The 21,865-nt window shown below is 35.3% G+C and overlaps 1 long non-coding RNA gene across 1 annotated transcript; it reads right to left on the bottom strand.

Annotated features, from left to right (window-relative positions):
- Window positions 1–8,561: 8,561 nt before the first annotated feature.
- Window positions 8,562–11,225, bottom strand: LOC132730242 (uncharacterized). Its single transcript, XR_009625736.1, has 3 exons — window positions 11,136–11,225; window positions 9,191–9,393; window positions 8,562–8,676 (listed from the first exon to the last, which is right to left on the bottom strand). It is a non-coding gene; the product is annotated as an uncharacterized LOC132730242 (long non-coding RNA).
- Window positions 11,226–21,865: the final 10,640 nt, after the last annotated feature.

Below are 21,865 nucleotides of genomic sequence, written 5' to 3'. Positions count from 1 at the left end.
AATATTGACATTTACTCGTAAAACATCTTATTGCTTTAATGTTATAGTAAATAAAATTTACATAATGTGTTAAAGGTCAAGTAACGTACGTACAGGGAGACTGGCCCCATTATAGTATGATATGTATGATTGCAAGATTATAGATTTAAAGACTAAGGTTCAGTGCATCATTCAACATTGTATTCACCGTATGGTTATTTATTACAATTACGCGACAGACAAAGAAAATTGCTTGAAAAATCAAATAGGTATATGTCCTGTAAATTAATGCATTCTTTCAATTTACATTATACTGCACGATGCCAAATAGTATTTTTCCTAACGAAATATACGGTATCTGTATTGTCAGATGTAAATATTTGTGCTTAGCACTGTCTTCTACGCTTGTTTGAAAAAATAAAATAACACATAAAGAAACAACAAAACAAACATGTACAAGGCAGGTATATAATTGACATGATTTTGTCAAGTTTTCGTCACATTTTCAGCAACCATGAAATGATAACACTTGAGACTAATAATAACAGCTAGTGTAAGCCGGTGTTAGGATACGATAAATACAAATGTGTAAACGTTACATCGTACTATATTTCAACGGTGTTACACAATTAGAGTCTGCTGGATCTGTAGATTGAAATTTATTTAATATTATGTAAAACATATATTTTAGCATTCGGCACGATATGGCCAGTTATGGGTTGACGTGCCGTAAAAATCCAAATAAACAAAATGTAAGACAAAATATGTGTCTTCTTGTTAAATCAAAAATAAATAGATGTGTCATCATTCTTTAATGTTAACATACGTCAAAACTTGGTATCTCAAATATGCTTTGTATCACGTTGTCTTAATACAATTGTTAAGCATATTGAAACAAAAGAACTGTCAATAAACAGAAAAAAGTCGAATCTTAACCCCCCCCCCCCCCCCCCCCCAAAAAAAAAAATAAATAAAATAAAGCTGTAGAGATAATTATAATATGAACAAGTTATTGTAAACGAAGTTGAGTTGGTAAACTATGTAAGCTAGTAATATTCGCTGTTTGCCTCAAACTGAAGCTTACATTTCATACTGTAAATCTATTGCACGGAGATAATGCGCGTACCAGATGATACACTCTGTTTCCACTTTTGTTCTATGATTTATCATTATAGTGGGAATGTGAGCTGTCCTGATTTTCTATTCAAAATTTAACGTGATGAACTTTCACATTGCTTTCTGTTTGCTTTGATATCCGAACCAAAAAGGTGTTATAATGTAAATTGTATCTGAATATATCGTAATGCGTATTTATCAATCTAAGTATGGCGTTATTGTGAATCTTTTTTGTTTCAAATCGAAACTTAATTGTGATTCCAATGTGCAGAAATGACTAGTAAATTACAAATAGTTATGCCGAATATCTGATATTAGAAGTGCCATGATATATCTGGCAATAAAAGATTATAGTGCGTTATTAAAAAACATCTGGTGAAGAAGAAATACCTTGACACCAGATAAGTCAATTTTTTAATCTTCATCTGTATTAAGTATTTGAAATAAATTATTCAAAAGACCGGAAAAAAATAACAAGACTGAGATTAACTTTCAACATTATCTCACAACGCATGTACCTACTGTAGTGAGCATGAAAGTATTAAAAGGTATTATTTTTTAAATTTCATTTCCGTCTGTTATATTTTAAAATTGACTGGCTTGTTTCAGTTGCTTAAAACACGTTTTTTTTTAAACATCATACAATTAAGCATTTCATATTAAATAAGTATGACTTATTTTTCGTCAATAATAATTGGAATATACATAGATCATTACATGTCCTCAGTCTTTCTTTTTCAAATTATCAGATAACTTGATAACAATGAAAAATCATCACAACGTACTTGTGAACAAAAGAACACACGTCAATGTATAATGTTAATTTATAAAATCTAATTTAGATTAAAGTTCAGAGAAGGGATCGGTCATTTCATTAAAGCAATCAAACTTTTTAAGTGAAAGTGATGAAGCAGTTTAAATATTCAGCATCATTTATATGTGCATTTCTGTGTGAGAAGCAAACATTATTTCGTAATTATAATGAAAAAATAATGAAAAATAGAACATCTGTCTTGTGCGTGACTACATATTGTAATATCCAATAAGGTAGTAGGACTATGTCAACAAATTAAATGGCTCAATACATTAAAGAAGATATTAAATAGATCAATAGGTGTTTGCCTAATAATACGTTATAAGCATATTTGAAATTGAAATGTTTTATATATCTTACAACAAATAAGTTGACAAATTTATATATGGCCTATTAGTTTAACATATTGTGCATGAAACTTCTGTCTTAACTTGCGAGCATATACATCTCTACTGAATTGAACACATGTTTATTTATTTTACGTGTATGTTTATTTGAGATGTTTTGCTATATTTCTTGACCACATTATAATCAGCAATTGATCTTCATTTTACATGATTTCTTTTTGTCAACACGACTATAATATATTGAAACGCAGTCGGGGTCTGCTTCCCAAACACGCAACAATATCCAGGACGTGAGTTCTTCTCGAACACACGTGAAGTATTAAAAATTGAACCTACAAGGGAAAAAGAGAACACAAAAACCTGAAATAAAAGTACACAAATAATTTATTTAGATTTCATATCAAATACAGTTAAATTCGTAAGTATCTGTAAAATCCTCGTCGATGAGCCACGTCTGGAAGGGTTAGTGATAATCCTCGTCTTATAGGCTGTGTACTAAACCAAAGAATAGCTATATCGATGTAGAGTAGCTAAGTATGACATCCAAGTTATATGTGGATCTAAATGATTTATATAATAAACGGTCTATATTTATATTGGTTCATATAAATACATGTACATTTAAAGGGGTGATTATACTAGTAGTTCCATGGTAGCTGGAACTTCAGGATGGAATCTATGATAAAATACCATGGAAGCTGGTATTTATAGGTAATTCTCTATTATGTCACATCAAACAATACAATTGGAGTAAAATAAACTGTCAGGGAAAATATACTAAATTATCTGAGGTTAATAATCTAGGCACAATAAAACTGTCATAAATAATTATATTACCTTGGAATAAGGAGTTGCTGGCATTTTCCAAGGTAGAAATCGGCTTTGGTTACTATCCAAATTTCTATCCAGGCACTGACAGCCGGATTGCATGCGCCAGAGTATTTATAGTATCAGGGATCAGGCATCTACGTCATATAGCCGATGACATCAGTGCCAGAATTTAGCCCAAGCCGGCTCTGTTTCGGACAAGCGTGAACGATAAAGTCCGTTACATTCGGAACGGCTGAACTTGAACATGCGCGAACGGTAAAGTCCGTTAGATTCGGAATGGCTGCAGCTGGGAAACTAATTGATATTTAAACGTGTTTATTACGTATTTTATGGATATATAAAATGAAATTGGACTATAATAACGCATTGGGTATATTTACATATGTAAAAGGTATTGATTCACGAAGGGAATCTTGGTTGTCATTTATTCGGAGACCGGGAAAGATCTCGGATGTTTGTAGTGTTGTAGTAGTCGGATAAAACATCTTATCCGAAAATATCAATGAGCTAGGTACTTGGTCGTTACATTGCACCCCAACCAGATGGATTCAGTCCCTGAATAGGCTTGAGGTAAGTATCAAAATAAATATGTGAGATGGCTCATTGTTATAATGTTATCTGTAATTAACATAATCAGTCTCTAATTTAAAGCACGTGTCTATACAGGGGAGGTAATTCCGACATTTTCCTATATTAAGAAATCACGAGTAATTCCCCTTGGAATCTTTAATTTGTAACACAAGGAAGTTAACAAGTCTTTAATATCAATTAGTAAAATCTAAAATAACTTAAAATAAACAACATTCTAAACTTTTATGAACTTATATAAAATAACTCGTTATTAAATTTACTTACAAGAATAATTGTCAATTCAATAAATAGATTAATAGATTAGATGTAATTTACATTACATTCTTTAGACACTGTTAGAATGTTTACAAATCTCACATACTCTTATATCAGTCATTCGGATTCATACAGCTATGGGATATTTTCATTTATTCAAGTATCATCACATTCATACTTTGCCTAGCTAGGACTACATTCATACTTAATAATGTACATTTTGTATTTTCTTTTGTAGGACATAGAGGTAATTATGGTGTTAAATATTTGCTGGTTACTCGGAGGTTTTCATAGAGTCCAACAATCTCTAGTCAAGGTAATTTCTCAATTATTTCTTATTTATATCTCGGCCGCAACTATCAATGGCAGTGTAAATGCTGCACATTCTAAGTCATAATGATTCAATTCAGATAAACTGGTATTGTTTATCTGGCACACTATGTGTATACACAGTTATATAATAGGATGATCATCATTTACGGGTATCCCCCCTAAAAGTATACCCACTATACATGAGAACTTTGCTCACTCTATAGGATATTATAATCCTTTAATAATTATAAATAATAAAGTACCCTAGGACCGTCTTCTTCTACCATATTTTGTCTTTCTTTTTAAACACATTTTTCCATTTCTAGATGGTTACTTTTACTATTTTGTTTTCTTTCACTAGGGATTTGTCTTATACCTCCAAGTAAAGTCAAGGCAATTGAATCACTTGCCATGGGATAAAGTCAAGGCATTTTAGCCATGGGATTATGTCACACCCTGATGTGCACAGGGACGGGAAGTAAGTACACCTAACTGTATAACTCAGTAGGGAAGGGAAAGGGGGTCATCTTGTTGTTTCTCAATGTAAAGGGTTGATACGCAACAAGTAGCGGTATTTTTGGCATGCCATGATTCTATTTATTATCACTTTTTGTGATAAAACAGTTTATTACGTGGTTTGATATAATTCTAATGACAATTTCACATGTCATTTGTTAGATACAAGACTAATTGTCTTTGGTTCTTTTTCATTATGTGGTTTCTTGGTAACTACACATCAGTTTTTATTCAGTTATCTATAGTGGTTCTATTTATTACTGATAACATAGGAGTTAAAACCGGACTTGTTCTCTGGTTCTCTTTAATAAGATATCATTATGGTAACCTATAGGACTACAATAAATAAGCAATAGCATATGTGATTCTTATAACAGTTCTAGTTTAATAATTCATTCATTTTTTTTTTCATAGTATTACAGTATACCGGTATATATTTCTCTCTCTATATATATAGTCATTTTAACAAATAAGTATAAAATTTCTATAATTCATTTTCACCACTTATCCTCTTTTAATACAGAGCATACATGTATGTATTTACTTTTCTCAAGTCACAACTCACTTAAGTTCCAATTTACTTCTTTAATGAGGTAAGTTTTTCATCAATTGCTTTGACTAATTTTGGTAAAATGTAAAATTCTGCCTCTTCCTTTAATTCATGAAGAACTTGTTTATCATTGGGTAAGCATCCAATTGGCATCCTACAATCATATCGTAAGTAATTTAATATAAACTTGAAGTGTGAAGGGTCCCTGTCAATGATCACCTTGGAATCTTGGTAAATGGAGTACAATCCGCACGGTATAGATATAAGGGAAGTGGGTTCCTTCATCAAAGTGGATTTGGTAGTATCGAAACATTTACCACCTACACATAATGTGATCTTGTCATTCTGCCAATGTTGTAACATAGTTATTTTTGGTCTCATCTGGTCAATTGCATTAGACATATGTATGGGAAGTTGTTCTTTTTCAGGTGATTTCGGAGTGTTAAGAAGACTTTCAATGAATTCATCATGAGTCTCTACAGAGAAAGGTGAAATCCTTCCCTCCATATCATCGTTGGTTATGTCAAGCGTCTCCCATAAAGTTAAAGGTAATGTGTTATCATTCTCAGAGTTGTTTTCTTTATTAATGTTTTCTGTTTGTTTAGTTTCCACAATGGGTTTAGGAGCTGGAGTAGTATAAGTTGTGTTTTCTTCTATGGTTTCAGATGTTACTGTTGAAGGTTTTGAAGCCGGTGTATGAGAGATGAATTTCTTTGGATTTAGCACTTTAGCACAACTGTTAGAATTTCACTTGGCGGGGATTCATTTTATTTACACTGTCTCGTTTATAGGAACATGGTGGGGCTAAGAGCGAGGTTTGGTGCACCATTAACCGGTTTAAACTCCCCAGCAGTCATTATTATGCTGCTGACAGTTCCAAGGCGGCGCCCCACTGTGTTCCTCAGATGTATGTCTTATGTTGTTTCATACTGTTTTGGTGACACTTTTGCTTGTGTCCCTTGTTGTTTTCTCGTCTACGGTAAGTATCTTCCCCATTGCCTCTAGTTTTTATTTCTTTGATTACTCCCCACCCCCTCCCCCGGTCTCCTGTCCCCTTCCCCTTTGTGGGCCTATTTTTATTTTCTTTGAATTCCTAATCAGTTACAAATTAATTATCATTTAATGATTAACCTGTCCGTGCTCTGTCTTTGCCCTGTCCTGTTTTTGTTTGGGGTCCCCCTGGGCTCCTTGCCATTGGTTCTTGTTGCTGGGTCATGTGGGGGTTGCGTTCATTGAACGCCGCCTTTCCTTGTTGATCTTGTTTATCATATTTTATATGTAGATACAGAATGTTTGCTTAATTTTGTCCGATTACTTTCAAGGTTGTTTTGTTCCTCCATGGCCTCTCGGATCTGTTGACACATGTTCTGTTGTTTTACCACAGCATCATGGCCAAATACACCTGACTCCCTGTGTAGAAGGTAGAATGAGGGATCCGGAACTCCACATGTGTAATGCCCCTTTTCTGGTTTCCTGGGCATCGTTTTGCCACAACTACTACATTTGAAGGAGACACCAAAATGGTAGCTCACCAGATGTCTCCTGCAGTCTGAGCTGTATCTGAATAACCGTGGTGGATCGGTGCACAATTTGCAGGCCCATTTGGATGTAGACTGAAACAACAAGGTATACATTTTTACTGATATGTCAACATTGTTATTTGTATCAAAGTTTTGTGTTATATTTCTAAATCTGTTGGTACTTGGCAGCTGTAAGAAAATTATTAACTTTCTAAATTTATTCTTGTTTCAGGATTTCCTAGAGGACTTGTTTTGCCTGTAATAAGGAAGTGGTGATTAATAGGTATTGTAGGTAACAGCAGGTTCAGTATATTTGTTCTGGAATAAATCGGTTGAACAATATAAGAAGTAAATATCGGAAATTATAAAACGTATATATTTGAACAATTATAAGTTTTGTGTGAACCAGGTTGGCTTGTCATCTCCATTATATGGTTTAATAAACAGGCTCAATCTAACCGAGCCTGCAACATTTTCGATTTTGCCGTGTTGGACATTCTTTAGGGATTCTGTATTTATCTATTTTAAGTCGGTCATGGTGGACTACCTTTGCAGGTGTCCGAGGTTGTCTTTGTATTTTGAATAGGCAGTCATTTATTTTCATCACAATAACCATAGGTCCAGTCCATGGCCTCTGTAATTTTGGACTTTTACCTTTTGTACATCTGGGATCATGGTACCAGACTTTATCACCTTCTTCATATGGGTGATAATATGTAATTCTGTCATATGTTTTCTTCATTTGAAAACTTGAGATATCAAGTCTTGACCGTGCATAATTGTGTATTTCAGATAACTTGTTTTCTAATTCATAAACATAGTCTATAGTTTGTTCTCTTTTATTCTCTACAGGTCTGCCCATTACAAGGTCTATGGGGAGATTAACTTGTCGGCCAAACATCATGGCACAAGGGGAAACACCTGTACTTTCGTGGACACTTGATCTATATGCTAACATTAGTAAAGGTAAGTGTGAACACCAGTCAAGTTGATTCTCACTAACATAAGCGGCTAACATATTTTCTATGGTGCGATTGGCGCGTTCTATCATGCCATCAGATATAGGTCGAGCGGCAGTTGTTCGTGTCTTGTGTATACCTAAGATTTTACATGTTTCTTGAAAAATCTTGGATTCAAATGTGGTCCCTTGATCACTATGTAACTCTAAGGGTACGCCAAATATTGAAATAAATTTGTTTACTAACTTTGAAGCTACGTATTCTGACTTAATATTTTTGAGGGGTATGGCATCTATCCATTTGGTAAAATAGTCTCCTACTACAAGGATATATTTGAAACCACGTTTAGATTTTGGGTAAGGTCCTTGAATATCAATTGCTATTCTTTCCATAGGCATTCCTACATTATATTTCTTCATTGGGGCTTTTGCATGTCTAGGCGGATTTTTACGTCTAGCACACTGGTCACAAATCTTACACCAGTATTCTATGTCTTGTCTTAATTTAAACCAGTAAAATCTTTGGAGTATTTTCTGGGTAGTTTTTCTAACACCTAAATGACCAGCAGTCACACTGCTGTGTAACTGACGAAATATGAGCTTTTTAAGTTTGTCAGGGGCTATTCTAACAGTATCGTTAGCTTTTAATAGCTTCTGGTTTTCTGTGATGCACAGTTCACTGTCAACAAAATTAAGTCTGTCAAATATTTGCCAATAATACTTTATCTCCTGGTCATAATGAGATATTTCTTGCCAAGTGGGTTTTAGCTGGATTTTTTTTCTGTCCAGGGGCTGACCATTCAATCAAATAAGTACCCTTGTTGATTGGATTCTATTATAGCCTTATTTCCAGTGACTTTTGCTGCCTGCATTCCGGACTGATCAACCTGAAAGCAGAAAGGAAAAGAACATTGTACATTTCCCTTGTTTAATTATTGTTGATTTTCATTTATCACTGTATTACATAATAGTGTAGATACCATTATCTTTAATATTACCAATGGCAGAAAACCAGATAGAGGTGGACGCCCAGGTTCACCAACCTCATGAGTTAGATAATTTTGACACTGTATCACAATGTACAGACCAGTCAAGACCTAGTTCTCCTGTTGATATTTCTTATACAGAAACTAGAATGTTAAGAATAGTAGAACAAATGAAAGAAGCTATTGTTTCTATGGGTGAAACTGTAGAACAGAGATTAAATAGAATAGAAACAAGACAAACCAATTTTGAAAACAGAAATACAAATTCAGTAGAACCTACAGACAGACGTACCAATTTTGAAAACAGAAATACAAATTCAGTAGAACCTACAGACAGACGTATAGACCATGGTGACAATAATGTACCTTTACACAGTAGTACAAATAATAATATTGTAAAAGTTAAACCACCTACCTTTGATGGACATGATGACCTTAATGAGTTCCTTATCTCATTTCAAATATGTAGTGACTTGAATAACTGGGATAACCGATCCAAGGGGTTATGCCTTGCCAGTAGTTTAAAGGGAGATGCCCGTTCCATGTTAACAGAACTTGATACTACTGACCGCTGTAATTACAAACTTTTAGTAGACTTGTTAACCCAGCGTTATGGCCCTGCAAATAAAACAGACATTTATAGAGCTAAATTAAAGACTAGAGTTAGAAATAAAGGTGAGACAATATCTCAATTGTCCCAAGACATATGGAGACTTACAAGAAATACCTATACTGGTGCATCCAAAGAAGTTGTTGAAGCCATAGCCCTTGACCATTTTATAGATGCCATAACTGATTCAGATATAAGACTTAGAATGTTGAATGATAAGACTTAGAATGTTGAATGAATTTTGTTATGTTGAATCACCCTTAGGATATGTTGCCTGCTTTTTAAATTTGTATTTTGACGTCTTATCTGTGATACGCAGAGAAATACAGAATCCCTAAAGAAAGCCCAACACGACAAAATTGAAAATGTTGCAGGCTCGGTTTGATTAAGCCTGTTCATGGACGGTAATGGAAAGTGCAAATTACCGTCCACGCCCCCTAGCACCGGCTTAAGCAGAATTCAACATTTAACAAGAAAATGGTGAAATTTTGAATTTAGAAACATCCGCAGATGTGTTCATACGGCGGTTAACATGGAACCTTCAATGTGACACAGTAGTGTCATTCCATGAAAAGCGGCGTATGGTCCCCAAGTATAAGAAAGCTTTTGCCTTAAACGAGAAAACAATGGGCGGAACTAAATAAAATGGAATTTTGAAAGGGGATCTGAGGTTATGAAGCCTGCATATCACAGATAAGACGTCAAAAGACAAATTTAAAAAGCAGGCAACAAGCCTGCATATCACAGATATGACGTCAAAAGACAAATTTAAAAAGCAGGCAACATATCCTAAGGGTGATTCAACATTATTCAAGTAGGAATATTGAAACCACCCAACTAGAAATGCCGAAAAATTGAAACTAAAAATACCACAAGCACAACAATAATGTCGTGCTGAACGATCTTCAAGGATCGAAAATATAACATCATTGATTAAATGTACGGGGAGACTTTTTACAGCCGCCACACGGCACAAATAACATGGATGTGACAATGAAATAGAGAAATACAGAATCCCTAAAGAAAGCCCAACACGACAAAATTGAAAATGTTGCAGGCTCGGTTTGATTGAGCCTGTTCATGGACGGTACATGAACCGAGCCTGCAACATTTTCAATTTTGCCGTGTTGGGCTTTCTTTAGGGATTCTTTATTTATCTATTTTTAGACTTAAAGAAATAGCTCCAAAATCATTATTAGATGCCGAGCAAGCAGCAATTAGACTTGAAGCATTTCGCCTTGCTGACAGACAAAGACACAAATTAGTAGCCACTGTCACCGAGAATGTACCAATTCAAAATAATAGTGACAAGAAACTTGAAAATATCTGCAAATCCCTAGATAATTTATCCAAAGAAGTAGCAGACATTAAACAAGACAGAAATACTTATTCAAGAAATAGACAGCCTTATAAACCTAATAATTTTCAGTCCAGGCAAAATCACACAAAATTTAGACAATTTGATAACAATAACCACTCTCAAAGAGAGCATGAGCAGAGTTTCTCGGGAAACGCCAGCAGGTCGACCTGGAGGCCCACATGTCGATTCTTTCAACCGGGCCGTCAAACAAAATATTAACTACCAATATTGACCAATATGAAAAACAAGATCAACAAGGAAAGGCGGCGTTCAATGAACGCAACCCCCATATGACCCAGCAACAAGAACCAATGGCAAGGAGCCCAGGCGGACCCCAAACATAAAAAGGACAGGGCTCATAAATTGAAGATTTCAAAACAGAAAACTTACTACACTTTTAGATACTGGTTCCAATATCAGTATATTAAAGAAATCTGAATAAGAGCTGTTGCCAATCGAGTCAAGACCCATACTTCAACCTGTAAATACACAAATGGTCACAGTTACTGGTGAAACCTCACCTCTTCATGGTAAAACAGAAATTACAATAGATATTGGTGGTAATATCTTTAAACATGATATCCTTATAGCTGATATTAAGAATGAAGCAATTCTTTTATTACGCTTTTTATTACTTGGGGACCATACGCCGCTTTTCATGGAATGGCACGGAAGTGTCACATTGAAGGTTCAATGATAACCGCCGTATGAACACATCTGCGGATGTTTCTAAATTCAAAATTTTACTATTTCACGTTTTCTTGTTGCTCTGTCTTCCTTTAGGACATTGAGTACTTTTGTTATGGTCATTGGGTTTACTTTTATATGTTTCTACATGATCATTTTAGTGTTTTACTTATTTAACCTTTTGTAACCATGACAACTGTTAGAATTTCACTTGGCGGGGATTCATTTTATTTACACTGTCTCGTTTATAGGAACATGGCGGGGCTAAGAGCGAGGTTTGGTGCACCATTAACCGGTTTAAACTCCCCAGTAGTCATTATTATGCTGCTGACCGTTCCAAGGCTGCGCCCCTCTGTGTTCCTCAGATGTATGTCTATGTTGTTTTATACTGTTTAGGTGACACTTTTGCTCGTGTCTCTTGTTGTTTCTCGTCTGCGGTAAGTATCTTCCCTTTGTCCCTAGTTTTTATTTATTTTATTCCCCCCCCTTCCCCGCTGTCTGTCTCATGTCCCCTTCCCCTGTGCCTTTTGACATTATGGGCCTTATATTAAATCATTTATTTGTTTTGTTTTAGTTCCTTATAAGTTACTTATTATGTATTCTGATGTAGTGGTTTGCCTGCTCGTACTCTGCCTTGTGCCCTGTCCTGTTTTTCTTTGGGGTCCTCCTGGGCTCCTTGCCGCTGGCGCTTGTTGCTGGGTCGGGTGGGGGCTGCGTTCATTGAATGCCGCCTTTCCTTGTCGATCTTGTTTATCATATTCCAGTACCGTCCATGAACAGGCTCAATCAAACCGAGCCTGCAACATTTTCAATTTTGCCGTGTTGGGCTTTCTTTAGGGATTCTGTATTTATCTATTTTTTGGAAGAGATTTCCTATTTAAAAATGGATGTGACATTTTACTGAGTCAAATGAAACTTATAATAAAGGGACAAAAGATAGACTGTTTTATACATGAGGGTTCTTCAAAACCAATGTGTGCTAGAATAGCTACAACAAAGTATATAGAAATTCCACAACAGACTGAAATCATTGTTAGTGCTAAACCAATTGATCCTTTTGACAGATACCAAACCTCATTTATAGAAGGTAAATTAGACTTTATAGACCGTAGTGGAATACTTGTAGGAAAAGTAACTTGTAGATCCAATAGACGGTTGTGTACCAGTGAGACTTGCAAATGTTAATAATGAAAAACTTTCAATAAACAAACATTACTGTTATTGGCAATATGATACCTACCGACTTATTCCCAACTGCAAGCACTGAACAGTCAAACTATGTAGAGACAAGTGATCAAAGTGATGTTATCCTCCTCATTTGAGTGATGTATTTTGAGCGTTGCTCCACTGAAATGACAGAAATGCAAAAACACAAGTTTAAAAACCTAATGATAAAGAATCAAGATGTGTTTTGTTTAAAACACCTACAGATATTGGGTTCACCACCTTGACAACAATATACCATTGACACTGGAGACAGTCAACCAGTCCGTACACCACCATATCGTTTACCAATAGAAAAACGTTAAAATAGCAGAACAAGAAATCAATAAATTATTAGAACAAGATATAATAGAGCCTTGCACTTCTCCTTGGTTATCTCCCTTTATACTTGTTCCAAAAACCAGATGGAAGCACCAGAGTTGTAGTTGATTACAGGAAAATTAATGCTAAAATACAATATGACAGCCACCCTCTACCCAGAATAGATACATGTTTAGAAGCTTTAGCAAATAATAAATATTTCAGTTCCTTAGATATGAAAGCTTTTCATCAAATTGGTATTAGCAGAAAAGAGACAAACCAAAAACCGCCTTTTCGTTTGGTTCAAATACATATATGTATAAAAGAATGCCTTTTGGTTTAAGTACTTGCCCAGCTGTATTTGAGAGACTCGTGGAAAAAGTATTAGCTGGCCTAGCATACAATATATGTCTTATATATCTTGATGATTCACTTTGTTACAGCAAGACCTTTGATGATCATTTAAAACACCCTAGACGAGATGTTCCAGCGAATAAGAAGTCTAACCTAAAGCTTAGTCCCCCGTAAATGCAATTTTTCCAGAAATCTGTATCATTTTTAGGTCACCCAATTGACTGAAGAAGGTATTTAACCATGCCCTGAGAAAAGTAAAAGCAGTGACTGAGTGGCCTGTGCCATGTAACACAAAACAAGTTCGTTCTATTGTAGGTTTAGCTTCATTTTACAGAAAAATGATCCCTGGTTTTGCTGAAGTAGCTAAACCACTTCATAGACTTACAGAGAAAGGTAGACAGTTTTATTGGGATAATGAATGCCAAAATTCTTTTCAGAAACTGAAAGAACTCCTGAGTAGTGCTCCAGTTTTAGCTTATCCAATACAGGGACAACCATATACTATAGAGTGTGACGCGAGTAAATTTTCAATAGGTTCGGTTTTGAACCAAATACAAGATGGAAAATTAAAAGTTATAGCTTATTTTTCTAGGTGTCTTACCAAAACAGAGAGAAATTATTGTGTCACTAGAAGAGAATTACTTAGTGTTGTTTGTTCTATTAAACATTTCCACCATTTTGTTTTTGGTACACATTTTGATGTTATAACAGACCATGGAAGCCTTAAATGGCTTATGAATTTCAACAAAAATTGTGAAGGTCAACTTGCCAGATGGTTAGAGATCTTAGGGCAATATGACTTCACGATTCATTACAGACCAGGCAGAGTTTCACTAAATAGTGATGCTCTAAGCCGTAGACCATGTACTGACGACCCATGTAAATATTGTACACGTGCTGAAGAAATTTACTTAGATAGTTGTGAAAATGTTATGACCACTAGTTTAGATACAAACTATAAAAACAATGTAAACACAACCACTGGTTTAAATCTGGAATGTACTGCCAGTGAACCAAACCCGTTACCAGGATGCGGTTGCAAAACATTTCAGCATTGCAAGACAGTGACCCTAAATTATCAGTGGTAAAACAATGGATAAAAATCCAGCAAAATCCCACTTCTGACACCAGTTGAAACGCAGTCGGGGTCTGCTTCCCAAACACGCAACAATATCCAGGACGTGAGTTCTTCTCGAACACACGTGAAGTATTAAAAATTGAACCTACAAGGGAAAAACAGAACACAAAAACCTGAAATAAAAGTACACAAATAATTTATTTAGATTTCATATCAAATACAGTTAAATTCGTAAGTATCTGTAAAATCCTCGTCGATGAGCCTCGTCTGGAAGGGTTAGTGATAATCCTCGTCTTATAGGCTGTGAACTAAACCAAAGAATAGCTATATCGATGTAGAGTAGCTAAGTATGACATCCAAGTTATAGGTGGATCTAAATGGTTTATATAATAAACGGTCTATATTTATATTTGTTCATATAAATACATGTACATTTAAAGGGGTGATTATACTAGTAGTTCCATGGTAGCTGGAACTTCAGGATGGAATCTATGATAAAATACCATGGAAGCTGGTATTTATAGGTAATTCTCTATTATGTCACATCAAACAATACAATTGGAGTAAAATAAACTGTCAGGGAAAACATACTAAATTATCTGAGGTTAATAATCTAGGCACAATAAAACTGTCATAAATAATTATATTACCTTGGAATAAGGAGTTGCTGGCATTTTCCAAGGTAGAAATCGGCTTTGGTTACTATCCAAATTTCTATCCAGGCACTGACAGCCGGATTGCATGCGCCAGAGTATTTATAGTATCAGGGGTCAGGCATCTACGTCATATAGCCGATGACGTCAGTGCCAGAATTTAGCCCAAGCCGGCTCTGTTTCGGACAAGCGTGAACGATAAAGTCCGTTACATTCGGAACGGCTGAACTTGAACATGCGCGAACGGTAAAGTCCGTAAGATTCGGAATGGCTGCAGCCGGGAAACTAATTGATAATTAAACGTGTTTATTACGTATTTTATGGATATATAAAATGAAATTGGACTATAATAGCGCATTGGGTATATTTACATATGTAAAAGGTATTGATTCACGTAGGGAATCTTGGTTGTCATTTATTCGGAGACCGGTAAAGATCTCAGATGTTTGTAGTGTTGTAGTAGTCGGATAAAGCATCTTATCCGAAATTATCAATGAGCTAGGTACTTGGTCGTTACAATATATACGCTGTCTGCAGCCTAAGTGAACAGTAAACACAAATGTCGATAAATAACAATGCTTTCGACATCTCTTTCTTCAATAATGGTATTTAAGTATTAATAAAACATCACGTATTTGTAACAAAACAACAAATGTCCAGACAACAATATATATTTCATAGGATGAACATGACACATTTATGAACAGAACATAGTTTATTGAGTTTTATGAAAAGGATGCTATATAACACAAAATACAAATATTGTCATGACCTTAATATTAATTTAACAAAATAGTATTTAGTGTTTGTCTTGTTTCCCAAATTGATTCAATTATGAGATTCCAAGACATATCGATTTTGCGCGGTAAAATGAATTCTGCACTGATTATGAAATTTAAGGGCTATATCAGTTTGTGATATTCCAAAATGAATTCATGATTTCAAATGTTATTGAATATAATGCAAACATGTTTACAGGAATTATTATATGTAAGTCGTGCTTTAAAATATGAAAAACAAGATCAACACGGAAAGGCGGCGTTCAATGAACGCTTTAACGTATGTTTGACAAAGGATTATTCTTGTATGTATTTGAGATCTCCCAAGTACTTTTAACTACAACTGTTCAGCAAGTACTCAGAATATTTTGTCGTTATGCTGTGACATCATTTCTAGATTATAATGTTGTATAGAGGCCAGCCAACTAACATGCACATAAGTAAAAAATATGATAAACAAGATCAACAAGGAAAGGCGGCGTTCAATGAACGCAACCCCCACATGACCCAGCAACAAGAACCAATGGCAAGGAGCCCAGGGGGACCCCAAACAAAAACAGGACAGGGCAAAGACAGAGCACGGACAGGTTAATCATTAAATGATAATTAATTTGATTAACTGATTAGGAATTCAAAGAAAATAAAAATAAGACGCAATCGGTGTGTAAGGTATGATATATACTGACAGAAATCATTTGTGCTTACAATAGATCAGCATAAATACAAAGTGTATTGGCCTTTAATGGAAGGTATGTAATAAAAATAACAAGAAAAGCTTGGATGCAAAGCATCAAAGGCGACGCCAAAACAAATGATCCAAGTTTTGCACCTAAATACTTAACAAAAAATGTGTACTTTAAAGCAATACAATTACATGTGACCTGGAGGCTAGGCCCAGTTTAAGTTCAAAAGAATAGACTCTGTCTTGCCAAGATGCAAAGACAATTAATAGTCAAATAACCAATCACTTATAAGACTCATGCCTAAAGAGAGAATTTTTTTTAGATTTATTTAACAAAGATACCTGGGCCATCAGCATATAATAAAAGCTTATTGACATGTCATTGACATATATTAGACATAAAAGAGGACCTAAAATGAACCTCAGGGGGACACCATAAGTACTCGGAGCAGTTGAAATATAAGTACCAGCCATATCCACCAGCTGCTGTCTATCAGAGATAAGACTTGAACCATTTTAGAATGTCATTACCTATGGAAGAAGCTTGAATTTTCATGAAGAAGAAGAAGAATAAGAAGAAGAAAAAGAAGAACTTCTTCATGTGCAGTGTAATATGATCAACTTATCAAATGCCTTTTGTAGATCTTAAAGTATCAAACATACAATACTGCCTTTGTCCATTTCAAATTTAATACAATCTGTTAAATGAACCAAACATGTGTCAGTTGAAAAACCACTTCTAAACCCTGACTGAAACTGCCTGGCCATGACCCAAACCCATGACTGTCAGAAGACCAATTGAGCTAACAGGTCAGCTACACATTTTCTCTTTTATAATGAACAGTTCTAAACCACAACATATTTCCCTACTATATTGATTTGTGTCCTTAAATTTCTGATGTTTACAGAGCATAGTGAATTAAACTCAGGGTATTACGCAGTCACAGGATGAGAAAATTCTGGAAACAAAGTGATCCCTCGGAAGCATTAATCACAACAAAATAACATAAGAATTGCAGACTCGGTTTGATTGAGTCTGTACATGAGGGATAATGTATAAGTGCAACATCCCTCACGCCCCCTAGCACCGGCTTGAGCGGTACTCAATTCTCAACACTTTATAGTGTTGGCATCAATGATCCCGAAGGACCAGAAAATATAACAACACTGAAGTGAAGTACGGGGCAACTTTTTACGGCTGCCACACGGCACTTGACACCTGCTGTTGTGAAGTACAAAATTCTGGAAACAAAGTGATCCCTCGGAAGCATGAATCACAACAAAATAACATAAGAATTGCAGACAGGCCCGTAATAGATTTTATTCTGTAAATTCACTCAAAGAACTTTTTAATACAATTCCATCAAAAAACATCATTGATTATTTAAAAGAGATAAATTTGTATTCTAGGATCTAATTGGTTCATTTCTATTGTCATTTACAATGTTTTACATAATATTTTAAGCCTATTATAGCATTCGGCACGATATGGCCAGTTATGTGTTGACGTGCCGTAAAAATCCAAACAAACAAACAAAAAAAAGCAGACTCGGTTTGATTGAGTCTGTACATGAGGGATTATGTATAAGTGCAACATCCCTCACGCCCCCTAGCACCGGCTTGAGCGGTACTCAATTCTCAACACTTTATAGTGTTGGCATCAATGATCCCGAAGGACCAGAAAATATAACAACACTGAAGTGAAGTACGGGGCAACTTTTTACGGCTGCCACACGGCACTTGACACCTGTTGTTGTGAAGTACAAAATTCTGGAAACAAAGTGATCCCTCGGAAGCATGAATCACAACAAAATAACATAAGAATTACAGACTCGGTTTGATTGAGTCTGTACATGAGGGATTATGTTAAATTCTGCTTAAGCCGGTGCTAGGGGGCGTGGACGGTAACTTGCACTTTCCAGTACCGTCCATGAACAGGCTCAATCAAACCGAGCCTGCAACATTTTCAATTTTGCCGTGTTGGGCTTTCTTTAGGGATTCTGTATTTATCTATATTATGTATAAGTGCAACATCCCTCACGCCCCCTAGCACCGGCTTGAGCGGTACTCAATGCTCAACACTTTATAGTGTTGGCATCAATGATCCCGAAGGACCAGAAAATATAACAACACTGAAGTGAAGTACGGGGCAACTTTTTACGGCTGCCACACGGCACTTGACACCTGCTGTTGTGAAGTACAAAATTCTGGAAACAAAGTGATCCCTCGGAAGCATGAATCACAACAAAATAACATAAGAATTGCAGACTCGGTTTGATTGAGTCTGTACATGAGGGATTATGTATAAGTGCAACATCCCTCACGCCCCCTAGCACCGGCTTGAGCGGTACTCGATTCTCAACACTTTATAGTGTTTAAAACACTTTAAAACTTTTCAGCTTGACCAGAACTCGAACCTTTGACCCACAGAACAATATACTGTGGTTGTAGCGATTGAGCTATCTGGCCGCTTACACATTTTCTCCCCTAAATAGTGAACAGTTCTAAACCCTGACAGATACTTTTAGATTTTTTAATTAACAGGTAGATTAATTCTTAATAAAACAAATAAGAAAAAAACTTACATACTCATAGTCTTTAAATCAGAATAACAATTTATATATTGTTGAATTATTTTTACTAAAAAAAGGGGGCTTAGACAGTTATTGGTTGTGCCATTATTTATAACCTGTCAATTTGAAAGTGAGCATAAATGTACTAATACATGTACAATATCTAATTTTTTGTACAGATCAAAATAAAACTTTTTTCTATGATAAGAAATTTTATGAAGGCTGATTTGTATTTTGCATCAGGGGGCATCGAGCGAAAACATTAAAATACAACAAACGAACCGCTTTGTGGTAGATTGTATTTTCATGTTTTCATTTGGCGCCCGGTCACTTTTTGTACTTTGTTGGTTTTCATGTGGCACAAATCACCCACTTTAAAATTTAGTGCACAAATTTATTCAAGTGCAAGTAACAATCTACTCTATGAAAAGTATGTTGTCCGGTTGACTCTGGAGACCTGGGGGTTGAGACCGATGTCCCTCCTTTCCACATTGATAAGACAGAACTGTCCATTTCAAACTATGCACATGTTCAGAATATGATTTTGTGAGACTTTATAAATTATATTGCCTGATCCAAGTTTATAAGATAGATAAATACAGAATCCCTAAAGAAAGCCCAACACGGCAAAATTGAAAATGTTGCAGGCTCTGTTTGATTGAGCCTGTTCATGGACGGTACTGGAAAGTGCAAGTTACCGTCCACGCCCCCTAGCACCAGCTTAAGCAGAATTCAACATTTAAACATGAAATAGTAAAATTTTGAATTTAGAAACATCCGCAGATGTGTTCATACGGCGGTTATCATGGAACCTTCAATGTGACACTTCCGTGCCATTCCATGACATTTTGAATCAATACATGCATTATCATTTATAACTTTGAACGAAAGTCATATCCCTTTAATAATAATGTCATAACTGTAACTCTTTAAATACAGAAGTATTTTAAGTCGTACCATATCCATATACTAAGATATACATGTATGCACATAACATTAATAATTCCCAGTTTCTATTAAATACATATGAAATCCTAACATTAACATTGGTACTAATGGATGGAATTCATAATCTAAAAGTAAAAAAAAATCTCAAATAGTCTAAATTTATCATATAATAAAGATTGAGTTGTATGAGTGTCTGAACATTAAATGCATGTCTCTTACCGTAACAAATACTGTCCCTCTTTTAACCTTCCATTAGACTTTACAATATAATTAACTGCATATATATCAAGTGTTTAAAATTGATAACTTCAGGATGTTATCCTTTCTCTGTTTCAATATATGGACATGAGCACCTATATGCATAGCTTTAATTTTCTACCTTTCATTTTATTATTTAATTCACAATTTATATACAAACGCATAGAAAATAATAATTAGTTTCACATAGTGATTAAAAGATTCCTGTAGCAAAAAACCGGTAGGTATGTACTAACTGAACAAACTAGAAAAATCCAGTCTAAAGTATATGAAGCCAGTAAAAAATATATATCAATATTCACTCCTCAGGGCCTCTATGCTTTTCATGACCTTACAACTGGTAAATTTTATAAAACAAAAATAGTAAGTAATACCTAAGATAGACAGAAAAGAACAAATAATTCAGTAAACATGAGTTACTTCCACTTAAAATAGAGAATATAATATATGAAAAACAAGATCAACAAGGAAAGGCGGCGTTCAATGAACGCAACCCCCATATGACCCAGCAACAAGAACCAATGGCAAGGAGCCCAGGTGGACCCCAAACATAAAAAGGACAGGGCAACGACACCTGAAACCCAAAAGAACACCCTAAACAGCAAAATTATGAAATGTTGCAGGCTCAGTTTTATTAAGCAATGCAAAGTAGGGTAAAGTATTCATTAAAAGTTAGATGGCCATGTGACAGCAGTGATTGCAGAAAATCGGATAGCTTTCAACATCCGGATACTGTTACACTTTGAAAAAACAATCATTCTGTGCAATAGATAAACGTAATACATAATATGGATAAAGTCAATAGGATAATCGTTTACAACAGTTCCCTTACCAATCCTAATACTCATTTGCAGGTGAACGTTCTTCTTGTAGGAAAATTTTGAAATTATATTAATGAATGAAAAAGAATACGGCATCAATGTAGACCACAACGATATTCGAAATCCGGGTTTTAGTATTGCCAATAAAGCTAAGGGACATATAATTATTTCCGTTTCAAAGTCGGTAAAATGTCGTCTGCTTATGTTTTGCATATTCATACAGCGTATGAATATTGGCGGGAAAATGCTCGTTTTTCTCGTGCTGGGTATAAAAGTACAACTCGGCGTGCTTTAGGCCATTCGAGGCTTTTACATTGGTAGCGAAAGATATCTGTTTAGAATGTCCGACACGGAAAATGCTTCGGGTAATTTCAAGGATGAAGTTGTTACCGAAATAAAAGACTTTTTTGATACAAAGTTTAGAGAATTGAAAAGGGATTTCAGGGAGGAAACTGAGTGGAACAACGAGAGTGTTCGTAAAAAGGTACGTGCTGACAATTTAGTTTCGTTTAGCAGTGCTGGAAATAAGAAGCAATACAACTTCAACACTGAAATTTTCGACATTTTGGATGCTTCTAAGAGGGCCATTGAATTAAGAAATGCTTCTAAAGCTGTAGGTTATATTCAAGAGGCTCAGGATAAAATCAAACATAGAAATAAGATCATAAGAATTGCAGATAGCTCTTCACTTGGCTGGCCTGTTGTCGCTGAATATGAGAAAAATGATATTGCCAGCGACAGTGATGACGATAAAAAGATCCGC

Source organism: Ruditapes philippinarum, unplaced genomic scaffold (assembly GCF_026571515.1).
Source record: "Ruditapes philippinarum isolate M1 unplaced genomic scaffold, ASM2657151v2 ctg1814_1_1_1_1, whole genome shotgun sequence".
NCBI lineage: Eukaryota > Metazoa > Mollusca > Bivalvia > Venerida > Veneridae > Ruditapes > Ruditapes philippinarum.
Note: the sequence above shows the minus strand (reverse complement) of the source record. Positions and strands in the feature narration are given on the sequence as shown.